The following is a 17,124-nucleotide window of genomic DNA, read 5'->3' as shown; positions in this document are numbered from 1 at the left end:
GCAACAAATACTTTCTACAATATCCTTCATACTACTCTTCAAGTCTCACTTCTGTTAACCAATAGGATATCCTTGTGAGATGAAACACCAGATCAATACACTGCAGCATTTATTCCGAGCACACCATGTTGTACTAATGGAATTGAAGCATTCTATTGATCCGACATTTGAGCATTGTAGAAACCATTGTACATAGTGCAACACTGCCATAATTATACAGTCCATGGATTTAGAAGGCATTATTAAACCTACTGATACAGTAGTCTGTCCTGTTGTAACTCAGCCTATACTTAGTAATATTTCGGATCATTACTTACACACAATATTGCAGAATATAAACCTATTTCCCAAGAGGGAAAAGAAAACAATAAAAACAATAACCAAAGCTACATCACTTCAGCAATTACATCCTTGCAACAGGGAGGCAGAGGTGTGTTTGCAGAATATAAATTGATGTTCAAATGGCAGTAATGTAGGTCAGAGTTCGATGACATCCCTGTAATTAAGAAGATAAGTTCTGCTACAAAATACTAGTCATTAAGCTGCATGCTCTATCCTAACTCAATCTTTTTATTGAAAATTGAATAGAAAGTGATGTGTAAAGCATTTTTTGCAAAGAGGCTTTGGATAAATCCACAGATATTTTAATGTCCGGGTCTGGACTGGAAATAAAAAAAGCCTGGCACTTTAAGGCCAATCGCCGTCTAATGACATAAGCAATGCCGATGGCTGGAAATGACAGGCTGCACTTTATATTTTTATGGGCAAAGTGCATGCTCAAATCAACATGTTGACATGGGCTACTGTCAGATGGTTGAATATTAATGTTCATAAAAAAATCCTATCTGACTAGAAAAATAAGATTAACATGGCCCTGCTATACCCACTGGAAGGCCATTATGTACTGTTGTTTCTGTAAAAAGGTATATTTTACCCACACCCTGCAAGTCTTACACTCTCTAGTTCTAGTAATGACTATTTTCATATTTGCTCACAGATAATTAGCAACAGGTAAGTTGAGCTGGAATGGTAGTTCATCAGAAAGGGAGAAGCGTTGGCTTCCAAGTTTTCTTTTAATTAATTTATAAACTCGCTCTATTTAAATTGGAACATCAATTAAATGGATTGTCTGTCCCAAATGACTTGCAACCTAGTCACAGTGTTAGATAGGTCACTAAATGAAAGATGTGGTTAACATTAATGAACTACTTGGCCACAATGTGAATGCTGGCGGAAGCAATATGATTTGTCAGTGAATATGAAAGGTGTTTGTGCTGTTTTTGTTAATCTTGTTAATTTACCAAACCCCAGCTTCTTCCTCAATGCAGCAAGATTAACGACTATCACAAACAAAATTAGTGACTGATGCATAGCATACCATACAGTGAAGAAAAAAATATTTGATCCCCTGCTGATTTTGTACGTTTGCCCACTGACAATGTCATGAACGGTCTTTAAATAAACCTACCATTAAAATTATAAAGTGAGAGAATCCAGAATAATGCATTTCAAATAAGTTATAAATTGATTTGACCCCTTTGCAAAACATGACTTAGTACTTGGTGCCAAAACCCTTGTTGACAATCACAGAGGTCAGACGTTTCTTGTAGTTGGCCACCAGGTGTGCACACATCTCAGGAGGGATTTTGTCCCACTCCTCTTGCAGATCCTCTCCAAGTCATTAAGGTTTCAAGGCTGACATGTAGCAACTCAAACCTTCAGCTCACTCCACAGATTTCCTACAGGAATACCCATCTATGACCCATTTTCAATGCCCTGTTTAAGTTAAGGAGGTTCTCACCCAAGATAGCCCCATCCATTGTGCCTTTGATGTGGTGGAGTTGTCCTGTCCCCACGGTGAGTTGATGCCAAATAGCTCGATTTTGGCCTCATCTGACCACAACACTTTCACCTAGTTCTCATTGGCAAACTTCAGACAGGCCTGTACATGTGCTGTCTTAAGGAGGGGGACCTTGCGGCCGCTACAGAATTTTAGTCCTTCATGGTGTAGTGTGTTACCAATTGTTTTATTGGTGACTATGGTCCCAGCTGCCTTGAAATCATTGACAAGATTCTCCTGTGTAGTACTGTGCTGATTCCTCACCGTTCTCATGATCATTGAAACTCCATAAGGTGAGATCTTGCATGGAGACACAAGTACACTTCCATGCTCACACACGCAAACACATATACATACATTCCACCTCCCTCCCGCCCAGAGCCGGCCTTAGGTGTTCCGGCGCCCTGTGCGAACTACTCCTCTGGCGCCCCCCCTCACTACCCCCCCTCTGCCCCATCAAACTATCCCCCCTGTGCCTTCAAACTACCCCCCCTGCCCCTTCAAACTACCCCCCCTCTGCCCCTTCAAACTACCCCCCCCTCTGCCCCTTCAAACTACCCCCCCCCTCTGCCCCTTCAAACTACCCCCCTGCCCCTTCAAACTACCCCCCCCTCTGCCCCTTCAAACTACCCCCCCCTCTGCCCCTTCAAACTACCCCCCCCTCTGCCCCTTCAAACTACCCCCCCCCTCTGCCCCTTCAAACCGCACAGGGCGCCACACTCCAGGGGGCGCTGCCGCCGCCGGGTCCTCCCCCGCCGCCGCTGCTGCCGCCGCCGCCACGGGGTCCTCCGCCGCCGCGGGGTCCTCCGCCGCCGCGGGGTCCTCCGCCGCCGCCGCCCCCTCTGCACCTAAATGAAAACGTTGTTTTTTTTGTTGTTGGTTTTTTTAACTTTATTTAACATCCTCCATGTTAAATAAAGTAAAAAAAAACTTTATTTAACATGGAGGTTATTAAATAAAGTTAAAAAAACCAACAACAAAAAAAACAACGTTTTCATTTAGGTGCAGAGGGGGCGGCAGCGGAGGAGGACCCCGCGGCGGCGGAGGACCCCGTGGCGGCGGCTGCGGCGGCGGGGGAGGACCCGGCGGCGGCGGCGCCCCCTGGAGTGTGGCGCCCTGTGCGGTCGCACAGGTCGCACACCCCAAAGGCCGGCCCTGCTCCCGCCCCCCGCTTACCTCTCACTGCTCCTGTGGCTTTCCGTCTGGTTACTTGCACACTGTGCGAGCAGCCTCAGTTTCGCCGCAGGGTCATGTGACTTCCCTGGACAGCACTGATCCAGATCGGAAGGGCCCTTTCTAAACTATTTTGTCCCGGTACGAGGAGACATGAGCAAGGGTTCGCACTCTGTAGTTACACCAGTGAGCACCTATTATGTGTTAAAGAGTACTTGAAGTGTACATCATATATCCTATTTGGGGATATTATGTATGCAGACTTCTTGGTATGCTATTGTTGAAAATGTCAAGGTTTCTGGCCTATTGTTCCTCATCTCAACCATACCACCCCTGACATTTTGTTGGTTACAAAAGTCCAAAGACCGGGATTGATTAAATGACCAGTTCACATTGACTCTGTGTACTTTTTTATACATATTCAGGGGGATATAATGTTGCTTTATATAAAAAGTGGAGATAGTCATACATTATACCTAGTTTTTCCTATTTATGGTCTTCATACTCAATTGTAATAATGCTATTAAAATCAATTAACTAAAGAGAAAAGTAAAATGCTTATGCTGCTGTAACTCATTATGCCACAATCTCTAAAAAAACGTACTTAAAATGCTGGTTTTTAATTTTCCTCCTTTGGATTTGTCAACAAATTATACAACTAATTCTGGGCAAGATACCTATTTCAGCCAACAAATACAAAAACAATAAAAATCATCTGAAAACCTTATATTTATTCATATAAAATATAATGATTACCCAATGCTTTTTCACTGTGAGGTTGTTTTTTTTTTTTTAATAAACATGCTACTCTGCATAACATTGTCTACACAAAGTATATTTAGTAACTATAATACCTTTCTTGGCTACCTCAATTGTATTATACTGCAAGCTTAAACAACTACTTGAGTCTCTTCTTCAGGCATAAGCATGTATATTAAATAATAAGCATGAGCACTAAATAACAGTGTCAGCAAAGACAAAAAATACATTTGTCTCCCTGAAAACCCTATAGGGGAGTTAAATAGTTATGTTGCATAACATAATCTCCTAATCAGCATCTCATAAAGGAGAAAACCTATCTTCCCAGAATTTTAAAGATCGACACAGAGGATGGGGTGCCAGTACCAAGGAAGTAAGATTTACTGCATTACTGGAAAACTAATAATTGGACTTTCTGGCTCTACACAGTAGGCAAATGACATGTCATGTTCTTGGTGAGAAATGTGTTAATTTATTGTAACTCATTACAACTCCTCACTGTGAAGCCCTCTACTAGCTCCCTATTAACTCAATTACATTTAAAATCCTTGTACAACATACAAAGCTCCCCCTTAAATTTCTGCCACTCAAACCGAACATTTTTCCAGTGAGGAAAGGCTCTCTTTCTTATCATCTGTTCCTTTTCTTGTTCACAAGACTTCACTTGTGCTGCCCCAAAACTCCAGGGCTCACTTCCACCAAACCTCCAAATATCACCCTAGATCTCAATATTCAAAAATCTCAAAACCCACTTCAGAGATGCTTACAATATTTACAGCTAGAACATATCTGTCACTAATACAGCTCCTGCATCCATCTATGGCACTACCTTTTGTACGTTTTAAGTAGGGCTAACAATACAATAAATATTTCCTATTCCTTTACATAAGGAAGGCTGTTGGATATTCATGCATATAAAGAAGTTATGAATGCCATACTAGGCCTGCAGCAAAGGAAAAATGGCATAGAAACCTTTGTGCTTAGAGTTAGGAAGAGTCTAGTTGAGCAAATGAAGAAGAGACACAGGGGTTAGAATTTGGGATATTCGAGGCTAGGGTGCATTTGGACACATGGAGAGAAAAAGTCTAAACATTAATACTAAACAAAGTCATAGTCAGAAGCATTTGGTTTAATGGGTTTATTTGAAACATTTACTTCCCGTGAAAATAATGAACATATCAAACAAAATGGTATTGCTTTATTGAGATCTGAGGACGTATTCATTGCATGAAACTGCATTCATTCACCTAAAGAATGTCAAAAACACTAGCTGTTATTTTAATGACTCAATCAGAAACAGATCTTAAGATCAATCAAAAACAAATTAACAAACCAATCAAAACATTTTAATTTAGTTTTATATGTTTTTTGAGAAAGAATCATTGGACATTTAGTTCATGACCTGTTGATTTAAAGGCTGTGTCTTTCATTTTAGCATTTACATATCTATAGTGTGTCTTTAATGAAACAAATGTATTCTTACAGTTATCTGAAAACCACCCTGCCATGTTCTGAGGACAACAAAAAGGAAGAAGAAACTAACATTTTTAAAACGGATTTAAATTTTTAAACAGGATAAAATTCAAAATAAAATAGTTAGAAAAAAAATACATGAAAACATGAAAGTATTGAAAAATGAAGTCGGTGAGATAACTAATCCTAAAATGTATGTAAACTAATGCTAAAAATGTGCTACATTGTAAAAAAAAAAAAAGTAAATTGAAGAGAGGACAAACAGGGAGCTTGAAAAACAGTGTTAAGGGCATTAGGAGACCCGTGTTTCTTGATTTTATATCTTTGTAGGTTGTCTGATGCATTGTGCCAATATATAAACCTATCCCAGTAATATAAAGTTCCCAGCACAATTTTTGACTATATTCTGGGGCAGATCAAGATCAGATTTCTCAGTTTCTTTTTGGCCTATTAGTTTTCAGACAGCAAATTTTGTTTCCTGTCCATTAGTTTCAATGAAAATCAGGAGAGCTTTTTAGATTCAAAACTAAATTTGTTGTTCGACATCCACATTCACAGACTCTCACTCACTCTCTCACACTCTGATTCTCATTCACTCTCTGTCAAGCTCTTTGAATGTCCCCCTACCTTTTCCATCAACCTCTCCCACTTCTTTATCTCTCATCACCGCTTCTTCTCTAGAATTCTCTTCATCTTCTTGTATTTCCTCTTCTTGTTCTTCTCTCTTCTGTCTTTCGGCTTCTTTACCCTTTCTTGGTTTGCATCTCCGTGGAGATAACCACCTGGGGAACTGCCTTTTTTGTGGATGTCCACGGGCAAAATGGCAGAGCTTCCGGGCATACCCTTCCGGATGTCCATTTTTGTGGACATTCACGGGAGGTTATCTTTGTACAAAATGGAGGAGCATTCCACGATCCTCCAACTGAAGTTCACCGACATGTAATGTCCATGGAGATGCGGACAATGAAAGTAGATGGAAGACAGGAGAGAAGAACAAGAAGATGAAAAAGATGCTAGAGAAGAAGCAGAGATGCGAGACATGGTAGCAAAAGCAGTCAGTGAAGGAGATTGGAAGACATTCAGAGAGTGAGTGAATGAGAACGTGATTGAGAGTGTCAGAGAGTAGGAGTGAACGAGGCCACGAAATTCAAAGACAAATTTGGAGCTTTTAGCTTTAAATTTTGTTTGCTTTGTGGGAGGTGCTTCTTTTTCAGACATTTGTATGAATTGTCAAAATATGCAAATTTCATTAAATTTGCAATTCGGATGAATCTGAATGCACAAGTCTAATATACTGTACTGTGCAAAAGTTTCAGGTAGGTGTGAAAAAATGCTGCAAAGTAAGAATGCTTTCAAAAATATTTTTCTTTTAGCTTATTTGTATAATTTAATAAAATGCAAAATGAGTGAACAGAAGAAAAATCAATATTTGGTGTCACTGCCCTTTACCTTAACCCCTTAATGACAAAGCCCGTACATGTACGGGCTCAAAATGCTTTGTTTTCAATGGGTTAGGGACCGCCCATTGTCCTTAAGGGGCTCAAAACAGAATCAATTATTTTAGTTACCGTTTTCCAAAGTTTAGGATTATACCAAAAAGGCGCTAATGATCATCAATTGAATACATAGGTTGAAACACAATCATTAACAGAAACAGCTGTGTAGGAACAATAAAGCTAGGTAACAAGCTGTGGTTGCTAAGGACAATTGAATGACAAAAGTGAGAGCAGCAAACAGACACAAGGTAGCTGCATCAGCAAGGTATCTCCCAGGCAAAAAAATTTAAGCCAGACGTTCCAGATGTTTTGTCCGAGCTTGTTTGAAGAAGCAAAAATGGATAATGTTGAGGACCATAGACACAGTGGTCAGCCAGGGAAACTTGGTGCAGGAGATGAAAAATATATGTTTACTTCCCTTCCCAATCAAAAAATGTCCAGCAGTGCCATCAGCCCAGCATTAGTGGAAAATAGTGGGACCCTGGTACACCCATCTATTATCTGGAGAAGTCTGGTCAGAAGTGGTCAAAAAGCCATACCTGCAACATGAAAGCAAGGCCATGCTACTCAACTATTCACAAAAACACAGAAACTGGGGTGTGGAAAAACAGCTGTAGCGGAAGGCAGTTTATTCACCAAAAGGCCATGAGCGCGGTACAAGAATGATTGTTTGCAGGCAACAGTGAAGCATGGTGGAGGTAACTTGCAAGTTTAGGGCTGCATTTCTACAACTGGAGTTAAAGATTTAGTTAGAATTAATGGTCTCCTTATTACTGAGAGCTACAGGCAGATACTTATACTTCATGCAATAACAGCAGGGAAGCATCCGATTGGGCTCAAATTTATTCTGCAGCATGACAATGACTCTAAACATAAAGCCAAAGTCATTAAGAACTTTCTTCAGCGTAAAGGAGAAGTCCTGGAATGATGGTATGGCCCCCACAGAGCTCTTATCACAACATCATTAAGTCTGTCTGGGATTACATGAAGAGAGGCTCCCTAAATCCTCTGAAATGTGGTTAGTTCTCCAAGATGTTTGGAACAACCTACCTGCGGATCTCCTTAAAAACTGTGTGCAAGTTTACCTTGAAAAATTGATGCTGTTTTGAAGGCAAAGGATGATCACACCAAATATTGATTTGATTTAGAATCCATGCACCAAGTAGCCCCACATCTGGATCCTTAGTTTACCAAGCACAAGAAGAAAATGTATGAGTAGCAAATGGGAGCTCCTTGCCTCCAGGGGACCTGGGGGAAATGCCCCTTTGCCTCATTGTGACTTTTTGTTCAGTTTTATCAATAGGTCTATGCAAAACATTTTTCTTTATAGGCGGAACGCACCTTTAAAAGATTTGTGTTAAACTGCACATATCGTTCAATTTTTTAGTTTCACAAATAAGAGCATGCAAAGCCACTTACTAATTGTTCATCCCCACAATCCTATTTGCAGTGGTACATAAAGCTCTGTGAGTGTTTACTATCCTCTTGACACCAGGGACTGGTAAGGTTCAAGTAAAGTGGAGCTACTTATATATCCTTTTCTTTTATAAGGTCACACTTATTTGTAGTGGACCTTGTCAATAGCATATTTGTAGATGGCATGTAAGAGCCTTGGTCTCTAGTCTCCTATTACAAGGACCACTTAAGAAATCACTGTGTATGGCCCAATGGCTCTTGTTGTTAAAAGTGTAACTGTAACTTTAGCCTATAATATCCTTTCTACAAAAGGATTCCTGCTTAATTGAGCCTTATTGATGCATCAACCTTGTGTGTTTCTACCTGTGGGAGAGCTAAGTGATATTCTCAGTTTCCCTTGTATATTCCTGTTAATGATTCTTAAGGTAACTCCCAAGACAGATTTATTGATGGTATACAAATAAATATACCCATATATGTTTCCCTTTAATTTGTACTTATGTCCTGTAATGGTTTTATTTGTTGTAATTTTAAGTGAAAATACCAGTACATAACCTGTTTAAAATAATAATAAAAAAGAAATATACACTTAGAAAGGTTCCTGTCCCATTCTGATAGTTAGAATACCTTTTTTTCTGTTGTTTTACTATATGAATTGACAGCATTATGCACCTTTACTGAGTTGGGTCATGTGCCCATTTGAGATCAAAGAGTTATTTTTCGATAATCACATAATTGTCAGTAGCTGACTTTATATTCTGCTATTGAGTAGCAGACTAGGAAACGAAAAGATAACATTATACATTATATGTAATATTTCTTACAGATTTTTGGTTGTCACATATCCATTAATTCTTTATTGTTCAAAAGTATGACAAAACATTATATTAAAGATAATATAAGTTATTTGTTGAGGCCAAAATAATATTTTTATTATAATCTTGCCTATTCTACTGCAAAGCAAAATTCACACTATTTGGTATGCAAACCATTTTTGTTGGAGCAGACAAAAAATGATTTTACAGTGAACTGATTTCTAAAAAAGCCAGAGGCAAAGAGAAAGTTTGATATTATTGAATACTTTAAATAAATGCACAATTTCCAGACTACCTAGAAACCCTCCTATATGTCCTTCTACACCCCTCATCTATTTTATTTTAAGGACAGAGTGAACTGCCTATTTTTAGGCGTGTTTCCTTGCTACAGCACCAAAAGATAAAATCAAGCAGTTTAACAGCATTTTAGAACAGCACTGTCCCCATATTTCATGGGACTCAAACAGAAATAAGCCACTAGCTTTGTCTTGCATTATATAGTTTGTAGCAGTAGGTGATCTTGTGGTTTTGTGATTACACTTAGACAGCCTTGGGGAAACTCTAAAATGCAATCTCCAGTGTACTGTTTCCACACACTCTCAATCCTAGACTTGAATACTAGTTTTGTACGAAATGTACAAATGTCTGAAAACGAGGAGGCCCCTAACGAAATAAATGAAAATGAGAGCTCCAATTTTTTGTTTAGAATTTGTCGGTTTTTTTACTCATACTTTCTCTTACACTCTCTTATGTGCTCTCTTCCACTCTCTCACGCTCTTTTACACTCTCTCCATACCTTATCCACCAACCGCTTCCGTGTCCCCATCTGCTTTTCCACAGCTCTTCTTATTGTCTTGCCTCTTCTTGTTCTTCTGTCTTCTTTTTCTGTCTACTTTCCTGGTCTGTTTTTCCACACTATCCACTCCATTAACCTGGCCTGGCAGAGTGCTTCCCAAAAATGGCAGGGCCTCCGCACACATCTTACTGCTCTAGGAGGCCTGCATAATGAACTGGGTAGCAGCAAGAAGTGGACCAAAAACAAAGAAGAGAAAATACAGAAGACAGAAGAAGTGAAGAAGAAGAAGAGGCAAGACAAGAAGCGGGGCTGCGGAAATGTAGACATGAACACCAAAGCGTTGGCAGAGAAGGTAGGGTGACCTTGAGCTAGAATGAGAGAGGGGGAGTGAGTGACAATTAAATTCACTTTCGAACGGAATTTCGTCTGAAAGGCAGATAATGTAATTCGTTGTCTAAAATTGAATAGACCGCAAAACGAAATTAAAAATGAGTCTGAATCATTTTTGGCCCATTTTCACAATACTCCAACTTAAGAATCCAAATTGCACCAAGCTTCTTACTGTACCTTCAAACAATCACCAGGGTGACCACCACCTATAAAGTTCACCCCTTTTGATGGCAGATAAGAATCATTCAGTCACTGGTCTTTTTTAGATTCAGGATAGCTTTACACCCATTCTATGCATGTTTAAATTCCTTGTTTTAGCCTCTACCACTTCTGTGGGGAGACTGTTCCAGTTATCTAAAACATTCTCAGTAAAGCAAAATGCCCTTACTTTACATCTAGACTTCTAACTCTCCAGTTTTATATCATGCATCTGATTCTAACATCCCACTTACTATTTTAGTACCGAAAAAATACAAAAAAAACTTGTAAAATGCAGGTTTAGGGGCAAAGCATGCAACACCACCCTCTATCCAAATAACCAGGTGCACAGAGCACTAACTGTGTTAACCACCATCTATGAAGAAGCTCACAGAAAAAATAACTGGTCCTTGAAAGATATCATGAGAGCATGGGTTCTGACATTATTCGAATACTAATGAATAAATCAAGTTACTTCTAAAAGTGGTCGAATTTCAAACGTTGCCATAATTCTACTTTAATAAGGGCCATTTATGACAAAAGCACTCTTGTAAGCCTGCACTGGTAAAAATATGAGGCGATTGAATGTCTTTTCATTTTTAAGTGTCCCTAATGGCAACCCTGACTTATTATGAATTCCCCTTTGTAGACATTTTATAATGCTGTGCATGCAGTTTAGAGGGCTACGAGGAGTAATAATAAAAGGGAAATACCACATGGGTTGAGAATTGTTTCATATCACAGAGCAATCTGTCATTAGTGTACATCACCACAATTTTTTAAGTATGCGTTATAAATAGCAGAATGATGATTTTTTTTCCCCTACCGGACATTTCCATTTCAAAGGAAAATGAAGCTGATCATTGCATATTTCCCAAGCAGCAGTGTTTTAATGCAGTAGGTAATATAACTAGCATTGCATCAAGAAATTATATACGATCACTTTATCAACAAAATGGCAATACAGCCACCTAGTGACAGACTATTGGGATATTACAGTTTTATCACTTGGCTGAAACTGTGAATCTTAAATACTAATTTTTTTATATGTTTTCTCTTAAAAAACCAAAATCCTCAAGCATCAATAAAGAAGGAACAAGCTGCAGCATCGCGATAAGCAGGGTACAGTCCAGAACTGGCCATATCCGCTGACTTTTTTTCTAGGTTATGGTGGTGGTGGGGAGAGATCGTCTCCTCCATATTTGTCCCTGGCATGTGATACCATTTTACAGGTTGTCATGACATCTCATGTTTTACAATGTCCAGTATCTTATTTTCTGATATGAATTCTCAAAAAGAATGGAAAATATGAAAAGCATCTCTAGTGCAAAGGGCTAAAAGTGGACCAATTACCATAGCAACCATGTTCATTCTTATTGCTTAACTTTTACTACAATAAAACCAGATTTTTTTCAACCTTGATCCTCCGTGGCATGTACAATATGAAGATCCATTGTGTCGTTGTCATCTAATTAACTGACAAAAGATGATTACCATATTAGTATAAATTGTTTGGGACATACGGGAGTAAACCAATTAATACAACACCTAAAATATCCTGCATATTTATTCCGGCCTTGTTATAGCAAGAATTTAGCATTCAGCATTATATCTGTCACCAAAATTGTAACGGGATGATAAATTAATGTGTTAATTAATGTAAAATTCCATTGCATTCAATATGCTTGAGTCCTCCCAAAATGTAACACCTGTCTTTATCTTAAAGTTTTTATGATACAAATATTGTTTTATGTATTTCATATACTTGTTCTTTATTTGATGATAGATATTTTGTATTAGCTGATATCTAAAAAGGGAATACTTAAGTTTTCAGACCAAACAATCCTTTGAAATAGTAGACCCCTCAATTGTTCAACACTAATGAATAGTCATAGTTTAGCACTGAGGGTTTTTTAATGAACATTTCCCTAACATGGTGACGGAAATTCCTAACACTTTATTTTGGTTTTATTCAGCATGAATCAGCCAGACATTAACAAAGCAGTAGCTGAGACATGAACTGGCATAAAGCCTTTTTGTAGGCTAAGCGCATGGTTATGGTGGCTGAGCACTTGCGGGTTATGACAAAAATACAATACCTTTTTAAAGATTGTTAACAATAATAACAGTAATTGTTGCTTGCGAGGCTATGCATACTGTATATTTAACATGTCTCTATTTTGTGTATGTGAGCATGCAGAAATATTTACCTTGTTTTAGGATTAATACTGCACTGTAAAATGGAACTATAAAATCTAAATATATTAATTGACTGCATTTTCTAGCACACTTTTTGATCACAAGTAAATCTGATGTCTAATATTCAGGTGCATGTCTAGCTGGGTCCTAATAGGGGCCTGCAACCCAAGGCCTAGTTGGCTTAGGCCAGAATACCTCACTGGCTGTTTGCCTCTTCAGAGCCACACCCTTGGCACATGGCACAAGTGAAGCTATGTGGCAAAATGGGACTGTGGAACAAAATCATCCTTGGCACTTTAAGGGCAGCAGCCACTTCATTATGTACATACGGACACTGTCTGGATATGTTCAGCTGCACTCTATATTCTTACATTGGTATGACATGTGGCCGTGTGTGTCTAGCCAGCCATTGTATATGAAAGAACCAGGTATGGCACAGCAACAGTAAAGCTAAATAAAGGTAAGTAGCCTGCAGATTTGCCGGATGCCAGTCTGGGTCTGTGCAAACATTCAAAAATAAACCCTGCTGGCATATATTTGCCAGTGGAAGTCTAGCCTACTTAAGAAGTTAATGATCAATTTAACTGAGCAGCAGATTCTCAGACTGCTACTAGAAAAATTGAAGCTTACATTGGCACGTTCTCTGAGCATACTGTGGAGTTTGCAAAACTAAGTTGCTGAGTTTTTAGGAATCCTGTGAGGTCCAATCATGTTTAGATTTTTTCATGCTATATAAAAATCATGCCAATCTCCCTCCTTTATTTGTTAAGGTAACAAAACAGTTCAATGTAATCTAGCATTAATTTGGTTTTAACTATTTAATATCTTCATAATTCACTTGAGTTTGGTGATATGATAAGTAAGACTTCCATATTTTGTCTAATATACATATATGTGTCTAAACATTACTGTAATTTTACTTATGCAATACGTGAGGACAATTCTTACTGCTCATGTTAAAGGATTACTAGATTGTCTTTTCCTACTGATTCACTAGACCTGTAAGAATTGGTGGCCATTTTGAATAACTGGGAACTGTCATTAATTGTTCAGTGATGCTGCAGATTGTGTAGTGTACATCTGAGGAAAAAGTAATAAAGAAAATAAAAATCAGTTTGTGTATGTACCATTATCATTAGCAGCGGTAGTTTGTTAGTAGTTGATAAATACAAGTTACAAACAATGTAAAGCTTTATTCTCTCTCTCTCTCTCTCTCTCTATATATACATTGAGATAAAGAGATAGTGAGAGCTAGCTTTATTAACTACTTTAAAACCATAGTACCTCAAGCAACCGTGCTATCTTAAGCTTTACTACTGTAGTGTCATTAGCAAGTAGTTGCCTCAGTAAACTTGTAATAAGTACTTGTAAATGAGTCCATATATGTATCACATAACTCTGGTCTCCCAAATTAAAACCTAAATCCAAGTTATTAATATTCAGCCATATTGCTATAAATCATGTTTTCTTTCCACAGACAAAACAGCAATCTATACTATTCATAATTAAGGCTCAATAATCATAATAAAACATCAGCATGCAGTTGTTCCAATAGTGCGTGGGCCATTCATATTGTATTGTCATTTATTTGTATAGCGACATTTTTTATATAAGGTAAAAAAATTTAAATGCAGTAACAAAATCAGCATTAACAGAACAGAAAATATTTACACAAAGTAAAACATTTACCACTTACAGTGCATATAAACACACATGACACTAATGTGCTTTTCCATGCGTTTAAAAAAAATATTATTAACGGTAAATAGCGATTGATAAAAATAAATGATATTGGCCTTTATAACTGCATTTTATATATTATAACTGCATTAAAACAATACCTTCAGTACATGAGCATCTCCAGTGAATATCAATCGACCAGCATAGATATTACCAATGCAGAACACTTACTGATATTTGGGATGCATGCTACACAGCTCCTACATGTTTAAACACGCCAAATGATGGTGTATCTAGCATCGATTTACCTTTTGTATGATGGGAATTGTTTTTCGAGGTAGTAATTTTTACTAACAGTGGTTAAATTATAATGTTCCAAATTATATAGTATATATATACAAAGTCCCCATCATTTATTCATTCATCTATCTATCTATCTATCTATCTATCTATCTATCTATCTATCGATCTATCTCTCTATATCTATCTATCTATCTATCTATCTATCTATCTGTAGGTTTGCTCACATGGTGTCAGCAAAGTGCAAGATTTAATGAGTGCACTGCTTGCTCATACGTATGACTGAATCACCAATCATTTATAACATCAATTTTAAAATCGGTATTGTTTGAAGTTCGTGTCTAAGCCATGGTTATTTATTCCATGGGGAAGCCTGGATGATTTCTGACTCATTTAATCTGAGCTATTTAAGTTTCAGACGTGTGTCAAGATTCACCTTCTTTAAGTATCACACTTTAATTACACTTTGGCTATTGGGTTTGCCTGCAATCATCTTTGAAATACGACATGCAAGGAGGAATAAGCAGCTTTACCTTTTAAAGACTGCAAAGTATTGCGTAACACATTGAATGCATGATTTCTCAACCGTGATGGATCAAGGTGTGTGTGTGTATATATATATATATATATATATATATATATATATATATATGTACCAGATTCATCAATGTCCGAGGGCTGCAAATCTAGGACACCCCTGCTGCAGGAAAGCTATAACAGCTATTGGGATAGAAAATGAAATGTATTTCCTTTTTAACTAGGTGTTAAGGTTGCTTCTTTAGACTGCAAATGGAATGTTCACACCTTCTAAAGGATATTCTCTCACCCTAGATTAAGGAACTGTTAAAAAAATAAAAACCCCTTTTCTCCCATCTTTATTGATGAGTACGAAACAAGCTTTTTTTTAATGATCAGTCCCTCTTAATTTTTTGGAACATTTTTTTTCTAGACGTAAGGTACCAAGAACTGTAACAATATAAACAGATAACAATATATGGTAATGAGTACAAGAGTACTCACAAGAGGCTTGAGACTTCGAGAAAAACAGCCATCTGCCAGGAGCTGTAAAATGTTAAATCACTATATAGCAGCCCCCCCCCAAATTAATGTGTGTAAATCAGAATACCCCCCCCCCCCACACACATACACACCACCAAGGACTGATCCTCCAAAAGATCCAGCCACATCTCCCAAGTGTGACATTTTCATCTGGATTCCTGACCTACTTTGCAATGTACTGTAATAGTGGGCGATAGCATTCAAATTTGTAATTGCCTAAACCATCATCCCATAATTGTGTTGCTCCAACTGAAACCATAGCAGGGTGTATCCCTGGATCGTTGAAATATACTTTGCAAAATCCATTCTTTCCCCTGATTTTAGGACCATGTCTAAACACAGTAATATTAAAACTAAATACATGGAATAGGACAATCTACGGTTATATATGTGTTTTTGAGGCATCCCTCAGCCAGGTTATGCAATCAAGGGTTGACTTTAACTATTTCAGATTGATACAGAACAGCTACTACCCAAAGTAACCACATACAAAAACTTAGCAAATGCATATTCAGCAGTCAGAAATAATCAGTATTTAATCAAATCACCCAAAATATCAAAATAATGAAATATCTAACTACTTACCTCTATCAAACATTCTCTTCATTTTAGGATTTCTGAAATATATTCCTTGTTGTGCAGACTTGAACAGGAGTGTATTGTATTGTATTGTATTTTATAAATACACTATCCTTGGGAAATTAAAACTTCAAGCAAAATGAATCACACTCACCCCTCCCCACAAAAAAAAAAAAAGATATATAATGACTGCAAAGGAAATATCCCATTCAATGATTGCCCCCCTTCAGTTTTAGGGAGGTGTGAAGAAATCTTCCAATTAGTATTCAAGATCCATTTAAAATATCCATAGCTTGTTCTTCTTTTTTTTCCACCCCAAACTAATTCACTAAGGGATACTTGGGGAGCTTCACAATGAGCCTGGGGGTTAAGGAGATCTCTTGGTGTTCCCCCCCACCAGCACTGGTGCTGAGTATCCAGTGGGTAGTTATGCTTCCTCTGCCTGCCAGGCTTTGTGCTAGAAATCGCAGTTCTTATTTCCTTACCTACTTTACTGTATGGAAAAACCAGTGAGAGGAGAGGAGAGAGAGAGAGAGAGAAAAAAAAAGCAAAAAGATGAATGTTTTATGGAGCTGGATCAGGGATTGAGAGGTGATGAATGTTTTATGGGATCATGTGGTTTGACGTGAGGGGAATCAGGCTTGATCCGATTTACAAGAGACAGAGAGAGCAGATGGGAGGGAACTAGAAGAGAGAAAACGGCAAACAAACTCGGATAATGAAAACATTGCAAATCCAAGCAGGAGGAAGCCGGTGTGCGCTGTTCGTTCAGCTCCACGGATCTGCAGAGCAAGGGGAGACTTTTACCAAAAGATTAATTGCCTTACCTCTAGGAAACTGTTACAGTTTATTTTCCCATTTTTTTTGGCAGGCTCGGTGTAATGTGTCTGGTCCAGGCAGCTTAGAAGAGTGTGAGGAAATCATCTCCGGGAAGCTACATTTTCAGGCACT

The 17,124-nt window shown here is 38.1% G+C and overlaps 1 protein-coding gene across 2 annotated transcripts in view; it reads right to left on the bottom strand.

Annotated features, from left to right (window-relative positions):
- The window catches only part of LOC128500604 (reticulon-4 receptor-like), an 89,640-nt gene extending 72,847 nt beyond the window's left edge, over positions 1-16,793 (bottom strand). For both annotated transcript variants that reach the window (XR_008354932.1, XM_053469803.1), the window contains exon 1: positions 16,180-16,793. The gene's annotated coding sequence lies outside the window, so the exon portion shown is untranslated. The remainder of the gene's footprint in view (positions 1-16,179) is intronic.
- Positions 16,794-17,124: the final 331 nt, after the last annotated feature.

This window comes from Spea bombifrons, chromosome 1 (assembly GCF_027358695.1).
Source record: "Spea bombifrons isolate aSpeBom1 chromosome 1, aSpeBom1.2.pri, whole genome shotgun sequence".
NCBI lineage: Eukaryota > Metazoa > Chordata > Amphibia > Anura > Pelobatidae > Spea > Spea bombifrons.
The sequence above is the reverse complement of the archived record's forward strand: the minus strand, read 5'-3'. Positions and strand labels throughout refer to the sequence as shown.